Source organism: Passer montanus, unplaced genomic scaffold (assembly GCF_014805655.1).
Source record: "Passer montanus isolate IOZ18808 unplaced genomic scaffold, ASM1480565v1 scaffold17, whole genome shotgun sequence".
In the NCBI taxonomy this organism is placed as follows: Eukaryota; Metazoa; Chordata; class Aves; order Passeriformes; family Passeridae; genus Passer; species Passer montanus.
The window spans coordinates 12,494,637-12,512,024 of NW_024364270.1; the positions used below are offsets into that span (position 1 = coordinate 12,494,637).

Genomic DNA, 17,388 nt, shown 5'->3' on the forward strand with positions numbered 1-17,388 from the left:
GTCTACAGCAGTTGCTAATAACATTTTTTGTTACATAGCCACTTGTACTAATGTTATTGTCTTATATGTGATGTTTCCTTTTTTTTTTTTTTTTTGGTGGGGAAAGGTCTCCTAAGGCTAAAAGTCTGTTCTTCCCACCAGTGCACTTGTGTCTGTGTGTCATTATGGTGTGTGTCAAGAGCTGCTGGTACAGGCTGGGTACAGCTATTTTCACATCATCTCAGACCATGTGTCTGGGCAATGGTGATGAACAAATTCTCAGCTGTGGGAACAATCTTGTACTCTTTCTTGAGCATCCTGTACCAGGCACTGCCAAAGTTACAAGGCCAGAGGGACAAGAGTAAAAAATTCCGAGGTGTTTTCAGAATTAACGGTGAAATCAGCTGTGAGTCTGGATGTCTCTCTCTAGCCATGGAAGTACAGACAGTGCTGGTGCACTTCACATTTTTGTATTTGTCTGGCACAGCTTTAGGACAGGGAAACTTAACAGTGGAATCATACTCAATAACTATTTTAAAAGTCATAGAAAGCAAATCTCTTGTCAGCTGATTTTGGCAGTTGAAACGATACATTTGTGGGACTGAGCCACAGTCCTTCAGATGTTGAGATGTGGACAATGTCATATCTATTATGCTGTCTACAGCAGTTGCTAATAACATTTTTTGTTACATAGCCACTTGTACTAATGTTATTGGCTTATATGTGATGTTTCCTTTTTTGGTGTGGAAAGGTATCCTAGAGCTAGAATGCATATCTAATATTTTCAAAATAAACTTGAGGCAGTGCATATTTAATAAACGGTGGCTTATTAAGAGCATCTTTGAGATGGTAGTGGGAGTGATGACCCAAAAAAACCTGTTCTTGGTCCAGAAGGCACTTGATTTTGAGAGCAAGTTAAGAATCCACTAAATAGCAGAAACTTACAGGTTTTTCTGTCTTCACCTGGATATAAATATCAGCTGACTGAAAATGAAGGAAAGAGAAGTGTAGACTGCTGCTACTTATTCTCTAGCCTTATTAGTACTCAAAGCATCCAGACCTGAACTCAAGTAGGAAGTAGCATTCCCTTTTCCAGAGAGACTGTATCATGACTGAAGATGCTTGGTGGAGTAAACACTGCCCTATTTATTTTGCACTGTGCCTATGCTGAAGCAGTTCAGGCCTCCAAATGCTGTTGCAGCAGAAAGAGTAATGCCTGTGTTGTTTTGGGGCTAAATCATGTTAGAATTTTCCAAGTGTCTGGCTTGGAGCTCTAAAATTGGCTGATGAGTGTCAGAAACCAACCACTGTTCATCATGTACTAGAACAGGAGTTCTCTGAAACAACTGCCATTTGTACCATATAGCCATTAGCCTAGCTGCACACATAATTTTGGAGGGAGTTTAAAATTGTCATTGTACCTCTGAGGGTCACTTGAGATGTGTTCTGGTAGTATAAATTTCTGTTGTTCTCACTAGTAGAATATTTTTCTCCCTTAATTCTAACATATGTGAGTTGCAGGACAAATGTTCATGCCTTGAGCTCACTGTCTTGAATTCCTCATTTGTTCTCTCATTCTAAGTAAAAATACCGAGGCTCATATAATGGAAAGTTATTATGGTTCTTTTCCAATATCTTACACAAAGTTCTGTCTCTTTATGGAAATCACTGAGAGACAATGCTTTTTCAGCCTGTTATTTTGCAAGAATGATAATTTTGATTTATTCTTTTCATCCCTGCTTGTCCTCTGAGTAATGGAGAAGGAATGAAATTACAGAGAGAAAAGGACGCATGAGAAAAGAACACAATTTCCTATACAGGTTATTTACATACAAGTGCCTTTACTGCTTGTAAAAATACACATTAACTAACACAGGGCAGAAGTGTTCCTGAATTAATTTTAAAAAATTAGTACTATAAATAAATACTATTGCTTGGTTGCATTACTCTAACACTACTTACCAGAACGCCTGAATACCCAGAGGTGTCCTGCTGGTGATATTTTTTATAATTACCAGGTTGCAGAGGGTGAGCTGTATTTTCTGAATAGCAATTCTTCATGTTTTCATAAGGTCTTAGACTGGCCAATCAAAAACTAGGGCGAACCAACTCAATTCATCACTTTTGAAAGTTTTGGGCTATGTAGATGGAATTGTCCCTCTAATTTTGTAGCATCTAAACTGAAACAGTTTCTGGGTATCTGCTGTTCCAGTTGTCATCACTGGATTTTCAAGAGTCAAGAAGCTGATGCAATTTATCCAAGTCCACCTGAATAAACAGAAGGGTGCAAGATCTATCGAAGGCTTTAAGAGTCAAAGCACTTTGGTCTGCCACTTACTGCCATCCACTCAAGTTTTAAATTTCCAGCATTACACAAGTGTCTGCAGATTTATCCTCTAGTTATTTTGTTGCTGAAATACATCCTCTTGACAAGCAAATTAAGCAAATTAAGGCGAGCTTAAATTAAAGAGACCCTATGTCCTCATGCCATGATACTTAAAATTATTTCCTTTACATATTTGTCTAAAAGAAATTGCATGTGGTGCTGGAGGTCACACTCCCACTTGTCCTCATTGGGTGGGAAAAAAATGTCACTGCACTGCATCCAAAATACTTGTCCCCAGAGTCCTATTTCTTACCAGCTCCTCCTGCTTTGAGAAAGCTGTTAACTCCTGCTACTCGGCAACAGCAGAAAGAATTTCAAGTTTCCTTCCCCTGGAGGCATTTGGCCCTGCTCCTAGAGCCCCTCTCCAGGGCGGTGCTCAGAACTGTCTCGTTCTGCCAGTGCCCATATCCCACTGCAGGGCGTCCTTCCTCAGGGATGTGCTCCACCAGGTGCAGGTGACACCATTAACTGAGACTAACTTCACGTGCCGTGGATGGGGAAAGCTCACGAATATACATAAATGCCACTGCTTGTTTCCATGGTAACTTTGATGCTTCAGAATGGAAAAGACAAAAAAGCCAGGAACAGCAGGAGACATGCAGGGAGGTAACAGCACTTCAGTCACATATATTTAAATTGCCCTGTGCTATTCTGCAGTGCCAGAAATCCCAGGTATGCCAGGCAATCATGCTATGATCGTACTCCAATGATACTATGATTTCTGTATTTAGCCATCTCATAGTTGATTTGGCTATATATTTTTTGTGGTCTTGGGGTTTGTTTTGAAGGTTACTGTCTACACCAGCTATTAGGCAAAAGCAGTGGTATCGGTGTGACTGCTATGTATGTTCTAAGTACAATATTGAGATCAGTGGTGTGAATGCTTTGAAAGCTATGCCATGCTTTTTAGAAATACAGGGATTTATGTATGAAACCCACATGGGAGTACAACTGGGATCAAAAAAATAAACATTACTCCACCTTTTAAAAAGTGTTTGTCTTTGTAAAGTTGAAAAGCACTTTGATCTCATTTCGTTAATTGACAGTATTTAATTGTGTTAATAAGTTTAATGCCTAGTCATGTAGTGTTTGCATTCATTTCACTGTTGAAGGCTGGTTTTGTTTCCGTTTCACTTAAGTGGCAATTGTGTGGCAAACTCCGTGGGAAGACTAATCTTGTACTGAGAATTGATAGCTCATCACCACCACCACCTGATGATCATCATCATCATCTTGTCAAGAGGTCTCCTCAGGATAAGGTAAATGTTCAGGAAACTCTCCTGTCCGACCATCCAGTAGTGCCATGCACCACCTGAGCTGGGACCATTCACAGCTACACACCCCACGCTCAACAGGGTCACAGTAACACCAGCTTTCCTTACCGGCCGGTCCCTAGCTTTCCTATAGCAGAGTCTCAGACGTCCCGATCCTTAAAATGATTTACTGTCGGTGCTATAACTAAATAACAAAATAACAACTCGAGCTGGTGCTTCTGAGGAGGAGCTACGAAGAGAGGAAGCCCTGGGCTTTTATCCCTGGAGTGTCTTAGCGAGGGGATGGTGGGCTGCTGCCGTGTCTCTGAGGGCCCGGGCCCCCGGCTGTTAGGCACAGGGCTGGCACTTCACGGCCCCTTGCCTCAGGCTCGCTCAGCTTGCAAACCGAGCTACCTGCACTGAATGTATTCCTCAGCAGTAAAGAAACCAAAATATTTCGTATCTAGTCCTCAGATTTCACCGACGATTTACTCTGCTGGTGACTTTCGCCTGCTTCCATCAGTGCAGTCTCTGCGTACGTCGCACCAGAGTCATTAGGGGAGTGTGGAGATCTGTCTTTCTGAGGGAGTTGATTGCTATGCTGTCAATCAGTTCATTCAGCAGTGTCCTTTCTGGACAGAGAGTGTGACTGCCGGGAGAGTCCACGTTACAAATTACTGTGTTGTCTTGTATCTTTCCCAGGAATAACGCTGGGCTTGGGAAACCCGACTACTTGATCATAGCATGCTTAGGAAGGAGGGAGAAACAGACCTAATGGTGCCTGAGCAATTAACCTGGTTCACCTGCTAATCTCCTTTGACGATGGGGACCTTGAAGCTGATCTACAATTGAAGAGAAAACCCCGACTACTAGTGCCTGTTGCTCTCAGCTAACGCGCCTTTAAAAATTCCCTCTAATGCCTCCATTACACAGCAGATGAGCTGTTTCATATTTTTCTTCACTGAAACTGCTCTTCCTAGTAAATTGATAGGTAGTAGCTTAACCTAGGGACCACAAGGCTTGGCTAATAGAAGTCAGTCCAGCTGCATCAGAAAAGATGGAGACGTTTCTTGCCACTGTTGCTGTGTGTTAAGAGCATCGAAGAATGAAAACAACTCTCAGAGGATTTACAGCCCTTACCACACACTGAGTCACAGCACTGAGGATTCAATAACAGGAGCCCTCCAGGCCCTTGAAATGCTTCTTTCAATGAGCATCCACTCCATCACACCAAGGCTAAGCGTAAACAAACTTTTCTATCCATATACTTGTCTCGGCCACATATTGGGTTTTCCTGATAATGCCATGGCTAACTCTGAAGGAGAAAGCAGTACAGCTACTCATGTACTATTTCTGTATCGGGGATCAGATTAGCATCCCCGAGGGTGGGATAGCTTAATAAGACTTCAGGGGGCTTGTCTGAGGGCTCTTTTTAAAAACAAGGAAATAATTTGGTACCTGTGGGGTTGTGCAATGAACACTGACATGGAAAAGGCGGAGGGAAGGATGGAGCTAAGGGGCAATGAGGGAGAGCTCGCTCAGCTTTGAGACACTCAGGTCGCGGCCGTGGAGGTGGCAGCAGACCTGGCTCTCTCTGCTGCCGCCCACCTTTCCCGGGGCCGCCCGAGCTCAGCCAGCTCCCTGCACGGCGGGGCAGGTGCGGGAGCACGGGCTGACAGCCCGCGATGGGGGCGCGGGGGCGGCCGGGGGGCAGCGCTCCGGGGCCTTCCCGCCCTCGCTGCTCGGTGGCGGGCCGGGAGCGGCAGGTGCGCTGCCTGCCGAGCACCGCTCCGCGGCGATCCCGCCCGCGCCTGGCGGAGAAGGCGGCCGCAGGTGCCCGTCCGGCCGAGCCCCGGCCGAGCCCAGCCCGGCCCAGCGGTAAGTGACCCGCTGGCGTGAGCCGTGACCTCCGCGGCCCGAACGCCGCCCCGCTGCCCGTGCCCATCCTCCTGAGGCGGGCTCGTCAGGCGGTGGTCTGGCGTAGCAGGATAGGTCCGTTTTGAAGAAACTTGATAAATAGGTTTTCATTCCAACAGGTTACAGTGAAGAGATGAAAAGCGATTTAAATTTCATTTCAGAGCTACATGAAAGCAATATCCCTTTAATGAGTTTTTTTTAACTGATAATTATTCTCGGTAATTAAGATATGAAATATTCACTAGGACCTACCTTGCATTCTAGGGGCAGAAGGAAGAAGGGAAAGAATAGGATGCTATCAGATGACCTCTTTTGTGGTGGCTCATTTCCTTCTACGGTGAAAATAGTAAACTTCCTAAAGCTAAAAGCAAGGGGAAAAGTAGTTTGAACTATTTCAGTGCGTATTTATAACCTCTCTCTTAGAGGACCAGACCTTCTCTAACCCAGTGTTGTCGTAGCTATGCATCTCTAATATGAATGTGAGACTTCACATGACCCCATAGTCAGAGGTCTGAGTGACTTTGACATTGTGGGGTGCCCTGCTTCACCTCTCTGCTGCAAGAAAATGTTACTAATGAGATCAAGGCAGCCAAACAGAAAGATTAGTCAGTATTTCTGTTTCAATTTGGGAAGAGCAGGGACTAGAGGTAAAATTCTCCTCTGTCATGATAAGTAGTCTATGAACATATCATCTTTGTCATAAGCTTTTAGTCATTGTCGAATTCACTCTCATTTGCCAGGAAAGTTATCTTAAGTCTTGAAATAGTCACCTTAACACAAGATCTGACAGCTGTTGGAGAACAGCAATCCTTGCTAATGCCACACCTGTGCAAGATAACCCAGAGAGAGTGCTAGACGTGACTCCAGGGTGGCTGGGCTGTATCAGCATGTGTGCAGGTGCAAACTGTGGGGGAATTAAGGCTCTTTGTAGCTCAGTCCTTTCTTTTAAAGGAGTGAGAACGTACTGTCTCTTTCTCCCATTCCCTTTGATGTGGGTTTTGGAAGAATTTGGAGACAGCAGCTCTCAACTAAAAAAGGAATCTTGCTTAAGGAACCTTGATGGCCACCTTTGAGTAGACCATATATATATATATACGTGTCTATATACACTTTGTGTTGTTTCTGGTCCTGTGAATGACCCCACTCAAGGGACAATCTCATTTGTTGCCTTTCAAAGCTTGGCTGGAAGCCATGGCATAAGGTAACTCAGTGTTGTCAGATTTTAGTGGTTCTTCATGTGCCTCGCAGCAGAGAATGGGGGTCTGCCAGGTGCTTACAGAAGCCAGGTGGCAACTTCAGCTCTTACCCTTTATAATCAGATGCAGTTAAATACTTAAATGTCTTGGAGTTTTAGGATGGATTCATGTGCTTGTTTTTACTTGTTGGAAGTTTAGGCCAGGCTATTCTTTATAAGTTAAAGAAGTTAGTAATGTGATAGGAAAAGAAATACCAAGATTAGGGCCAGATGACCTTCAAGCTAATTCAACAGGGTGTGGAATTGTGGTTAGAGTTGTTATTTGTGGCCACAATGTAAGGTATCGATTGGATTCTGAATTATTTTGGCTATCTTGTTTGTGCCTTTTAACAATAATAGAATTTCCTATCAGCCTGTGGTCAGTATGAGTGGAAATAAGAAGTGAAGGCAACAATGAGGTTTTGAAGCCTCTGACTCACTAGCTGCTACCCTTTTAGGCTTCAGTGCACAGCAGAGCATGTTCCTCAGAGACAAATCACCTTTTTCTTCTTTTGTAGCTGTTTCAATTTGACAAGAGTTCTTCTGAGACGGTGTTTATGTGTGAAACGGCTGTAGTTCAGGAAGGGAGAGGAAATTTCTTGTTAATTTCTAAAGGCAGTGGACTCTGTGGTCATTGACACATTTCTCATGTGTGAGTTACGTGGCTTTGTGGATGCCATGAAGGGTACTGGTTTCTCCTGGGGTAGACTGTTAGTTTTGATAGCATGCAGCTGTGGTCCTTGGGTAAAAAAAGTTTCAGTAAGTGGCATAGATATTATAGATACCTTTGTTTCTCTGCTCTTCATTGAGAGAGAGACTTCCAGCCAGTTGTGTTCAGTGCAGGGCTGAGAGATGGAGCCTAGAGCAACATCCCTGGGCAACATCCTAAAGAGGGTCTCCTCTCCATCTAGTGAAGATGTGTTTCTCTCCATCGAGGGTATGACTGGAAGTCCAGGTTAATAATTTAAGAGCTCAGAGTTGAGTAGTGCATGTACATCCTGCCCTTCATCCATTTGCAGGCATGTCTAAGTTCATTTCAGGCTACTGCCTGCCCTGAACTTTGCTGTAGGGTTGTGTGCTTAAAGGAGTGAGGGCACGGGAAGAATATGGGGCCTGTGAAGTCATGAAAGAGTAATTTTCATATGGCTGAAAGACTTTTCCTTCCCTTTTTCCTATTCTTCCTTACAATTTGTGGACTGTTTTTATCTTTCATTTGTTTACTAATGGTAATGGCCATTGGCATTTACATTGGAAAGAAGGGAACACCCACATTTCATATGACACTGAGCAAAAGCATTTTGGGGTTTGGATTTTAATAATGTCGGTTAAAGAAGTGTCTATGCATAGTTCTTTATAAGATATTGAGAATATTTATTTTTAAAATATTTTTCTTCATTTTAGCTGCTTTGAGATGGCTTTTATTTATTCTTCATCTATGACTGTGCTAGTGTTGGACTTCTGGTTTTTTTTCTAGAAAATGTAGAAGAGGGCTATTCTGTTTATTTGGAGAAAAGCAGTATGTTCCTGACTAATAGGCTGAAATAAAGCAGTAAATAACATTGCCAAAAATTTACATAAAAGTGTGAGGCATGGTATGGTGAGTGATTATTGAATAGCCAGGCCAGAAGGAAGGTTTTCCTTGAGTCTGCTGGGTAAAGACTTGCTTTAAAAAAAAAAACAAACAAAAAACCGTATTTTAAAACAGCATAATGAGGAATTTTTCACATTCAATGTAAATTACTTTCTCTTGTTAATCTTAACAGTTGTCTATAGGAATATAGTGTTTTATGACAATTAATTTGGAGTTTAGGGCTTTTGTTTTTCCTTAGAACAATGTCTTCTCAATTTACGATATTTTCACTGTGTGCATTTTCTGTTAAAACAGAGGAGAATGACACTTTGTTTTCTCTGTATTGTTTTCTTATTGTGCATTTTGGATGTATGCTCTCTTACTTCTTTCTGTTTATTTTGGCCTCTGGTTGCCATGTAATGGGGGATCAAGCTTGAAATGGCTTCAAGAGACCATTTCTTCATGTGAAGACTCTCCAGGGCTGCCAGGAATAACCAACAATTAATGCAAGAACTCTTCTAATACTTGTTGGGAGTTGAGTCACACTGATGCTTGTAGCATGAATTTGTAGCACAGGAAAAACAAACATTGTGTGCTTGGCACCAGACAGCTTCAGATTGGAAGAACCATAAGGGAGATGTAAGTGGGTGAAACCCAGGAGGAGGTAGTAAATAAAACAAGACTGGATGGTAATCAGTGTTTGGTATGAGAGAATTAATCTGAGGAGGTGTTGAAGCAGAGGAAAACAAAAACAAAGTCAAAAGTATGCTTGAGACCATATGTGAAGGTTGATGGTTATTTGGTTTGAAATGTATTAGGAAAGCAAGCAGAGATGAACCTGTGGTTTCAGCTGAAAATAAAGTACCTAGCATGTGGCTGAGGGAGGGCAGAGTAATGAACCTCTCATTTTATTGAGCTGCATGAGTTGGATAAACAACTTGTAAATAAATTTGAAACAAGTATTACCCCATTTTAAGGAACAGTAGCTTTTAAAAGTGAAACTTATGATGTTCTTTGTGTTCCTTGATTGCTTGGCTGAAGATGAATGGCTGGATTTTACTCTGAGATCATAAAGCTGCATTATGTGTTATCCTGAAATTAAGGGAAAGGCATAACCAACAGGTACAAAGCGTAGGAGTTTCATAGTCTGGGAATAACTGTGATAATGGAAAGACTCAGGAAAATGCTTTAACTTCTAGACAGCATTTTACTGTTTGCTTACAGAGAATAAGTATAGTCTCACTGCTACAACACTGGAAACTGTGAAAACCACCAAGGCTGAGGTAGAAAACCTGTGATTAATTTTATTATCTTAATAATCATGTGGTGATTCACAGAAAGTGCCAGGGATTTTTTCCATTTCAAATGGATTGCTATTTTACTTGCATACATTCTAAGTAAAAAAGCTGAAATTATTTGTAACAGAGCTCAGCTGAACTAGATGGATCTATACCAGCAGAGGATTTGTTCCAGTTTCCTCTTCTGTATTCATTAGAACAATTGGGAAACTGTTATTTTCATGATGTAATGCACTGGTTGTTTTAAGAGCTAATTCCCAAACAACGTGCTAATTGGCCTGAAATAGTGCAGTGCATGTGGTGCCCGCTTGGGATTTGAAGTTAAGGACGATCCTATTTGTTAGTGGCTTCAGAAATTAAACCTCTCGTGAGTGTTCTAACTGTGCTTTTGTAAGGACTGAGTGAATAAGTGCATGATAGTTTGAAACACAGTGTTCAGAGCTATTGTTCTATATTACATGATTGCTGGGCAAATTAGACTTGCAGTGGAAATTTTCTTGCAGGCTACTGTGCTGAAGTTTTCAGCTCACCAGAGCAGGGTTGCAAATATATGATAGAAGGTATGACATATACACTGGTTTAATTTTGCAGTAAACTAGAAACCATTTAGCAACTTCTGATGGAAAAGCAAGACAGATATTTAGAAAGAGGAGTGCAACATATAAACAGAGGCTTGAAACTTATGAACTGAATTGCATTTAATGTAATCTTTCTGTATGTTCTATTGCCAAGGTGCTATGCTTTTATATTGACACTGCTTTACAACATTGCTGAGTGGTGGAAGAGGAGTTGGAAAGACTTTTGACTTTTTACAGCTTTGTAAATGATGGTGAGCACTTCAGCAGTTTGGAATTTAGATTGACAATTTTAACTGGATGTGCCTGAGCAGCTCATCAGGGACACAAAATTGATTAAGATCTTGCTACCTCCCCACCTGCCCTCCCTCATTTAGGCTTCTGCATCAACTTGATTAGCTGAACAACTCTGTTCTTAATTTTTCAGATTTGCTCAGGATGTCTCCAGAGTAGGGAAGATGATATTGTGCTGGATTTCATTTGATCCGTGTCGGTGGTTTCATGACTGTGAGAACAGGGAATGTGTTTTGTTTTCAAATTAAAGGTTATGTTTTTGTGTGGTGAGATCCCAGACTCAAGGAGAAATTTCTGCAGTGATTTCTACAGTGAGCTAAAACCTACTGAGTGGTTGTGGGCCAAGATCAATGGTTGCATTCCTGCTGCTGAGACTCTCCTGCCTTGGGACTCATCTCTGGGCTGAGTCTACCACGAGAGACATTGAAGGTATAAAACTGGTGAGTAAGTAGATGCTTTACTGATGAATAATGATTCAATTACATAACTTAACTATAATACCTGCTAGTGGGAGTGAAGTGCAGAGTAAAAGAGGCATCATAGGCTGGTATATGTGAAATGTGAATTAATTCAAACAATGTAGAGAACATTGGAGATTTCTGCAGTATTTTTGTGAGTGTTATATGTGCCTCATTTTAATTGCTTGATGTTATTCTGCCAAGCTGCATGAAATTAAATAAAAGGAAACTTACAATGGAACAAACAGGAAATGAAATAATAAGTGGAGTAAGATGTCTCTGGAGAGAATGGCAAGGGATTTGCAGTAATATTTGAGAAGTTATTAGATGTGAGAGTCCCACCTGTGTGCTCCAGCAGCCTTGTTTTTCTTACACCCATATAAAATTGTATAAACTACATCATGGAGAGAAGTGAAGGTGGGAAAGCCTGCATGCATGAGAAACGGAGGCTGGATGCAGAGGCATTTGGAGGGGGATACAGAAGGAATATTATGTTATATTTCTTCCCCTCTCTGTACCCCTCACTGCAGCAAGTTTGGATTGGATGGGACATAACCACAACTGAAGAAACAATAATTTGTGAATATTTGAGTCAATGAAGTGTGGTCTCCTGCAGTGTTTTCTCTGCCTATTCAGTGAGGTTGATGCCCATCATCCACCACTCCCCAGCTTCCCTTATACTTCAGTATATCTCATTTTCTTCTTGCTGCTCACCATTACTTGCAGCCCCCTTGTGCATACCTGAAATCATGGAGCAGAACTCCAGCTCTGCCTCCTTGAATTCTGTGGACCCTGTGCTGTAGATGGTTGAACTTGTGCTAGGCTCAGAATTTAGTAGAGGAGCACTCAGACAGCATGGTCAGTTTTTCAGCCAGTTTGGAAGAGTGGCTAGTTTTGGCTAGCTTGGTATATTGTGGGCAAGATCTTCTTGCTGTGCAGTCACCAGCAGCAATAAAAAAATTCTGGTTCCATCTTTTGTGCTGTGTGGGTACTGCTGTCATTTTTAAGCTCTTTCCTCTAGTACTACTTCACCTCTAGCCAGCTATCAAAAATGGAAGCAGTTGCATAGGCTATTCATCATTACATTTACTGTTACACTGCCTAACCCTGGTCAAATGGGAGAAATTTGTCCCTTCATAAGTGGAATTTTAGTGTAATATGCATTGGCCAGCCTGGTCCTTCTTTAGTGTGTGGGCTTTGCAGTGCTGCAGGTTGGTCAAAGCAGTGTGCTCAGCATGCTGTTGTGATTTCAAGTATATAGAAAGAGTCAGTCTGCTGGTTACCAAGCTGGCATATACTATCATTTTTTTGAACACAGTGCCTTCTTTTTTTTTTCCCCTTTCCCCCCCCGCCACCACTTAATACAATGGAGTTAGCATTTTTGCTGACTGTGGCTCCCACTAGAGCTGATGTTTCTGTTCTCTAAGTCTCATTTGTGGTTTCCATAAAATTGAAAGTAGTTCTTGGTGCTGATTATGTTTTTTTCTGGCCTAAAATTTCATCCCAATTTCATCTGTACCAGATAACCCTTCTTGGGTTTATTGAAGGTTTTCAAAAATTAAAAAGAAAGCATTCTCTGTGAAGTTTTCTTAATTTGAAATAGTCTGTGATGTTTCTGCTAGAGTAAACACCTTTTGCTCTACATGTAGTGAGTTTTTTGATATGGGACTCAGGGCATCAAAATCATTTGGCTTATTGAACTGTAAGATGGGAATACCCTTTTTCTGTCAGGCCTGTGAGCACCCTCCTGGTAAGCTGTAGTAAACTCTTAAATATTAGTATTGAAATTTTTCATGCCATCTGCCTTTTTATTTGATGCCACATCAAAATGTTTAGGGTTATTTTTAAAAATGAATGCATGGGGGAAAATGTATTGTTTTGTCACTTGCAAAAGCCCCTTCTGTCATGTATTGCAGGGTAGGTTTGGCAGAAAGTCGGCATTTTTAGAGGAAAATGCTCTGCTGCTTTTATTTAATTCTTGCCAAGTTTAGAAGTCTCTGAAGAATATGTGTCAGTAATAAAATTCTGGAAGCTTACCTGTCATCTCTGTGCAATTAAGGAGCGGATGCCCTGTCCTCGCTGAGCAAGCAAGAATGTTGGAGCCCAGGGTTACAGTGTGTTTGAACAGACCTCCCTAAGCAGCTCCTTGTTGCTGCAGGCTCAGCTTAAACCACATCCTGAAATGAAAAAGAGCTTCTGTTTCCAAAGTACCTGGTGACCAGCAGGTTATTTAAATGCAGATGAAACACATGCCAGGCTGTGTCAGGAGGTGGAAAGAGGGAAGGAATGAAGGAAGCAGGAGGAATTTGGACATGGGTCCTGGTGACTCAGGGGTGGGAAAGGAAATTACCTAGGAAGATAGGAGTTCTACTGGAAGATGCTGTGGTTGCTCAGAGATGTCTCTGAACCTCTTTTTTAGGTCCTCAAGCCTGGGAAACCTCCTTCCCTGGTTTCTACAAAGAGCTACATGAGCATGAGGAAGGATCCCTGTGAGAGCCTCAAGTCTGTGTTATGGAGCAGAGGCTGGGCTCCAGGTTTTGTGCATTGCTTTCTGCTGGTCTGTAAAACACAAACCCTGCCACCACACTTGCACTTGGAGCTCTGTCACACAGAGATTAGTGTCTGTTGGCATTGAGATTGAGACAATGTTTGTACTTTTTGTCTTGTAAAATGTTTATGTGTACCTTGTTTGAGCTTTGATTTTATATATATTTACTCCATCCTTGCATTGTTTTGGGAGAACAAGTTGTTATTAGTAGATGTACATCTGAGACATGATTTAAATGGGATGAAAGTTATTCAAAATAGGAATTGTCTTGAGGTTTTTTTTCTTATGTCTTCAAATATTAATTCTTTGATTAATATTTTATGTGATTGAGTTTGTAGTATGAATTTTACCAGCTCCATACAGGAGGCAGCAAATACAAATTGTGTGATCTAACAGCTTTAAATTCCCCCTACACTTCTGTGTTAGACATCAGTTTCACAGACTGTCCTCATGGATCCTGCCCACCTGTTAAGCCTCACTGCTTCATCCATGGCTGTATCATTTCTAACCAAAGCCTTGAGGCTTTACTGGGGCTCCTGTCAGGAACCATATGTATACTTAATAAGTCACAGTCACAGTCCTGGAGGGCTTGCCACCTGAATGGAGAAAGACACAGCAGGTAAGCAACACACTTAAGCAGAGAAAAAAGAGGAGGCAAGAGTGGGATGGTTTGGTCAGATGTGGCTTGGTTTGGTGTGGAAGTTGGTGGGCAGTGCTGACTCATCACCAGGTTCAGTCTCTGCTGACACTGTCAGGTGCAACATATAGTCCTCTGCCAGTGAAGCTTCTCCTCAGAATCATCTTGGCTTCATTCCATGTCAGTCAAATGATTCCCTATGGTTCCTTTTACTGAAAAGCTGCTGTAGAACCAAACCCTTTAGCAGACAAATCCTTGTCATTTTCAGTTTCAAGTAATTAAAGTAATTTGTTCCAGTATTAACAAACAGCCACACATTCCTTGTTGTCCTCTGGTTTGAAGTACAGTTTTGTGTTTTTCATTTTGGCTTAGACCAATCACAGTGCTTCTTGCATGAAAAGGCATGGCTTGTACCTTATGAGCATGCTTACAGTGGAGTTGTTGCTGCAAGTGTGCCTCTGTAGACACACCTGACATACCTTTGAGCTTCCTCATTGACACACTCTTAGCAACACAGTTCCCACAGTTTAAAGGTCATTATCAGGTGACCAGATTAATTTTGAGTATTCTAGTTTTTGGGATTTTTTAATAGAACCTAGATTTCTGGAGATTGAAGACCTAAGTCTGCTGCAGAAAACTTGTGGTCTTTAGAATTTTCAGATTCTTCTTTAGAATTCTTTAGATTCACCTCTGGCTAATGTCAGGGCCCCTCTTCAAAACAGTTCTGAAAGCAACATCAGTGCTCTTGGCTGCACTTTCCTGGTCTCAGGATGGAACCACAGTGATAGTTTGGAATCATCCTGCACTCACAGTTCTTACAGGCATTGCATCTTGCACTGCTAAACCATGTTTTGTGTTCATTGACATGCCTTTCTTTGCTCCTGATGTTCAACTCTATCCTGAAAGACTACTTTGAAGGACTTCCTTAATAATGAGCTTTTTGCCTGGTAATTTCCCTTTGCTCTTGTTTATCTTTTAAATAGTTTATCTGATTTATACATCTTATACTTTTGCTGACTTCTCCCACTTTTTCCAGTTTAGCCTGTGGAGTACTTTGCCAAATGATTTATTAAAATCCAAACAAATTGCATTCACATTTTTTGTTGGAATAAAATAGAAAAGAGACATTTTGGGCTAGTATGCTATGATCAGTCTTCTGTAATGTATTTAATCTGCTTTTTCCCCCCATTATTTTGTCAAGATCTGTGTGCTATCTGTAGATGACTGATGTGTCTGTGCTACCAAAATGACTTTTTTCTCTCTTTCCTTCCAAGTATAGATACCATATTTGGCTTTCTTCAGTCATGTGGTACTCCCTCATTTGATGGATTTATTTAATATCTGTGCTATCAGACTTAAAATTTCATGTACCAGTTCATTTGGTGTTCTGTGATTAAGATGGTTCTGCCACCCAGACTTGACAGCAATAAGCTCTTTGGATTTTGCTTCTATCTCAGTAATTTCTATCCCTGAGAACTCATTCTTATTAGCTGTCATGTGTCTGCTCCACTGTTCAGCATCTGTTTAGGTTTTTTTGAAAGTGAATTGAGATAGTAATTTCTTTTGGGAGGTATGTGTACTTTTAACATGAAGTCTGCCCTACTCCAGTGAAAAACTTAATGATTCTTTCATGTGCTTACTGTGGTAATTTCTTTGCTGTTGTGTGTTTTTATTTTATTGGCAATTTTTTTGTTTGTTTCTTTTCGTATTTAAAATGTTTCTGAAGGACTGTCTCATTCTCTGTATTCTCTTAGCAGTCTGGTTCATCTTCAGCAATACTGCTGCTATCTGTTATCTGTCTCATGTGCTTGTGGGTTTTGGGACAGCAGAACACATTCAGCAGTTACAGTTTTCATTGTGTAAGACTCTTTTTACTGTTTCTCCTTGAAGTTATCTTGTGCTGGACCCTTCTCTTACCAGATTTTCTGCCCTTGGGGTAAAAGCTGTTATAATAAATCTGTCACTGCTTCCTTCAGGAAATTCAGCATTGCTGCACATGTCTTGAAGGGTCTCTGCTTTTTTAGTGACTTTGTGGAAGTAAAGAAAAGGATTGTGGGAGAGCAGAAGGATGATGTAAGTTGTCTTTCAAACAATAAAAGAGAAGACAATAAAAGCATATATGTCTGTAAAAAGTACTACAGACTGTAGGTAGAACATACAATTAATCTGAAGCTAGATACATTTTAGTATTGGGCCTTTTGTCCCCTACTGAGGAAGAGGCTCAATATTTCTGAAGTATTCCAGAGTAATTCCATTGCCAGCGACACAGATCATAAAACAAACCCCAGAGTTTTACAGTGGTTTTCTTGGGGAGAATTTAAATTGATCTATCTTTCTGGTTTCTTTTAGAGGTCTAGCAATTAGGAGCTTTGCAGACTTTCAATGTCAGCTTTTTCTTTCTGAAGATAGTTCACATAACAAAGAGTGACCCAGTCTTGGAGTGTGTGCAGAAGCAGCATGGATTTTCAAAAATTTTAGCCAGCTCTAATTGCTCCATGCCAAGGATGTAACTATACAGTGAGTTTTTGAATTCATCTAAACTGCACCAATTAAATTCTGTGTGGACAATTCATGGACTCTTTGTTATCTTCTGAAAAAAATCAAAACTGCAAAGCAGCAGGGATGTATTTTTTGTTTTCTTCTAGTGCTTCTGTGGGGCACAGGTATTAAATAAGAGCACCTTGCTTAAAAGGGCACAGATGAAATTGTACATGGTGTGCTGCCATTGCTAGCTTTACTCAAAGATCTGTGTCTGCTGCCGTGTGTGATGCACTTGCTGTGAACCCTCCACCTGACAAACTGTAGCACTCTGGAAGCTGAAGCAGTTTGTGACCTGAGGAGATAGTGCTGAGGGGTGAAGGAAAGTGTCCACATCTTTTGTCCTGGTGCAGGGATACAATGGGGTTCCAGCTGCCAGTGTGTGATAAGACAACAAAAGAGTGTAAGTAGAGCTGGCCTTGTGATGAGCCTGCTCAGGTCTGGCAGGGTTTGGTAGCACCAGTACCATGGGATTCAGGCTGAACTAAGCCCTTCTGGAGTCATCTCAGTACTGCTGCTTCTGGGCATTGCCTGACCATGTGGGTCTGATAGGGCCATGCTGGCTCCACAAAGAGCTGCTTGGCTTTTGAGGGTGTCCATTAGGTTGGAGCACTAGACTTGAATCCAGATTTTCATGCTATGCTAATGCCAAGTTAGCCAGTGTTCCTAGAACTGGAAGGCTAAAATGCAGATCCACTGGT

General features: G+C 41.5%; 1 long non-coding RNA gene across 2 annotated transcripts; it reads left to right on the forward strand.

Moving 5' to 3' along the window:
- The first annotated feature begins 6,614 nt into the window (after positions 1-6,614).
- On the forward strand, positions 6,615-13,639 carry LOC120499930. 2 transcript variants are annotated; one of them, XR_005626998.1, is made up of 3 exons: positions 6,615-6,736; positions 10,757-10,946; positions 13,384-13,639. It is a non-coding gene; the product is annotated as an uncharacterized LOC120499930 (long non-coding RNA). The 2 variants fall into 2 exon arrangements; XR_005626999.1 differs by lacking the exon at positions 6,615-6,736 and adding an exon at positions 10,378-10,466 and having other exon boundaries at positions 10,640-10,946.
- Positions 13,640-17,388: the final 3,749 nt, after the last annotated feature.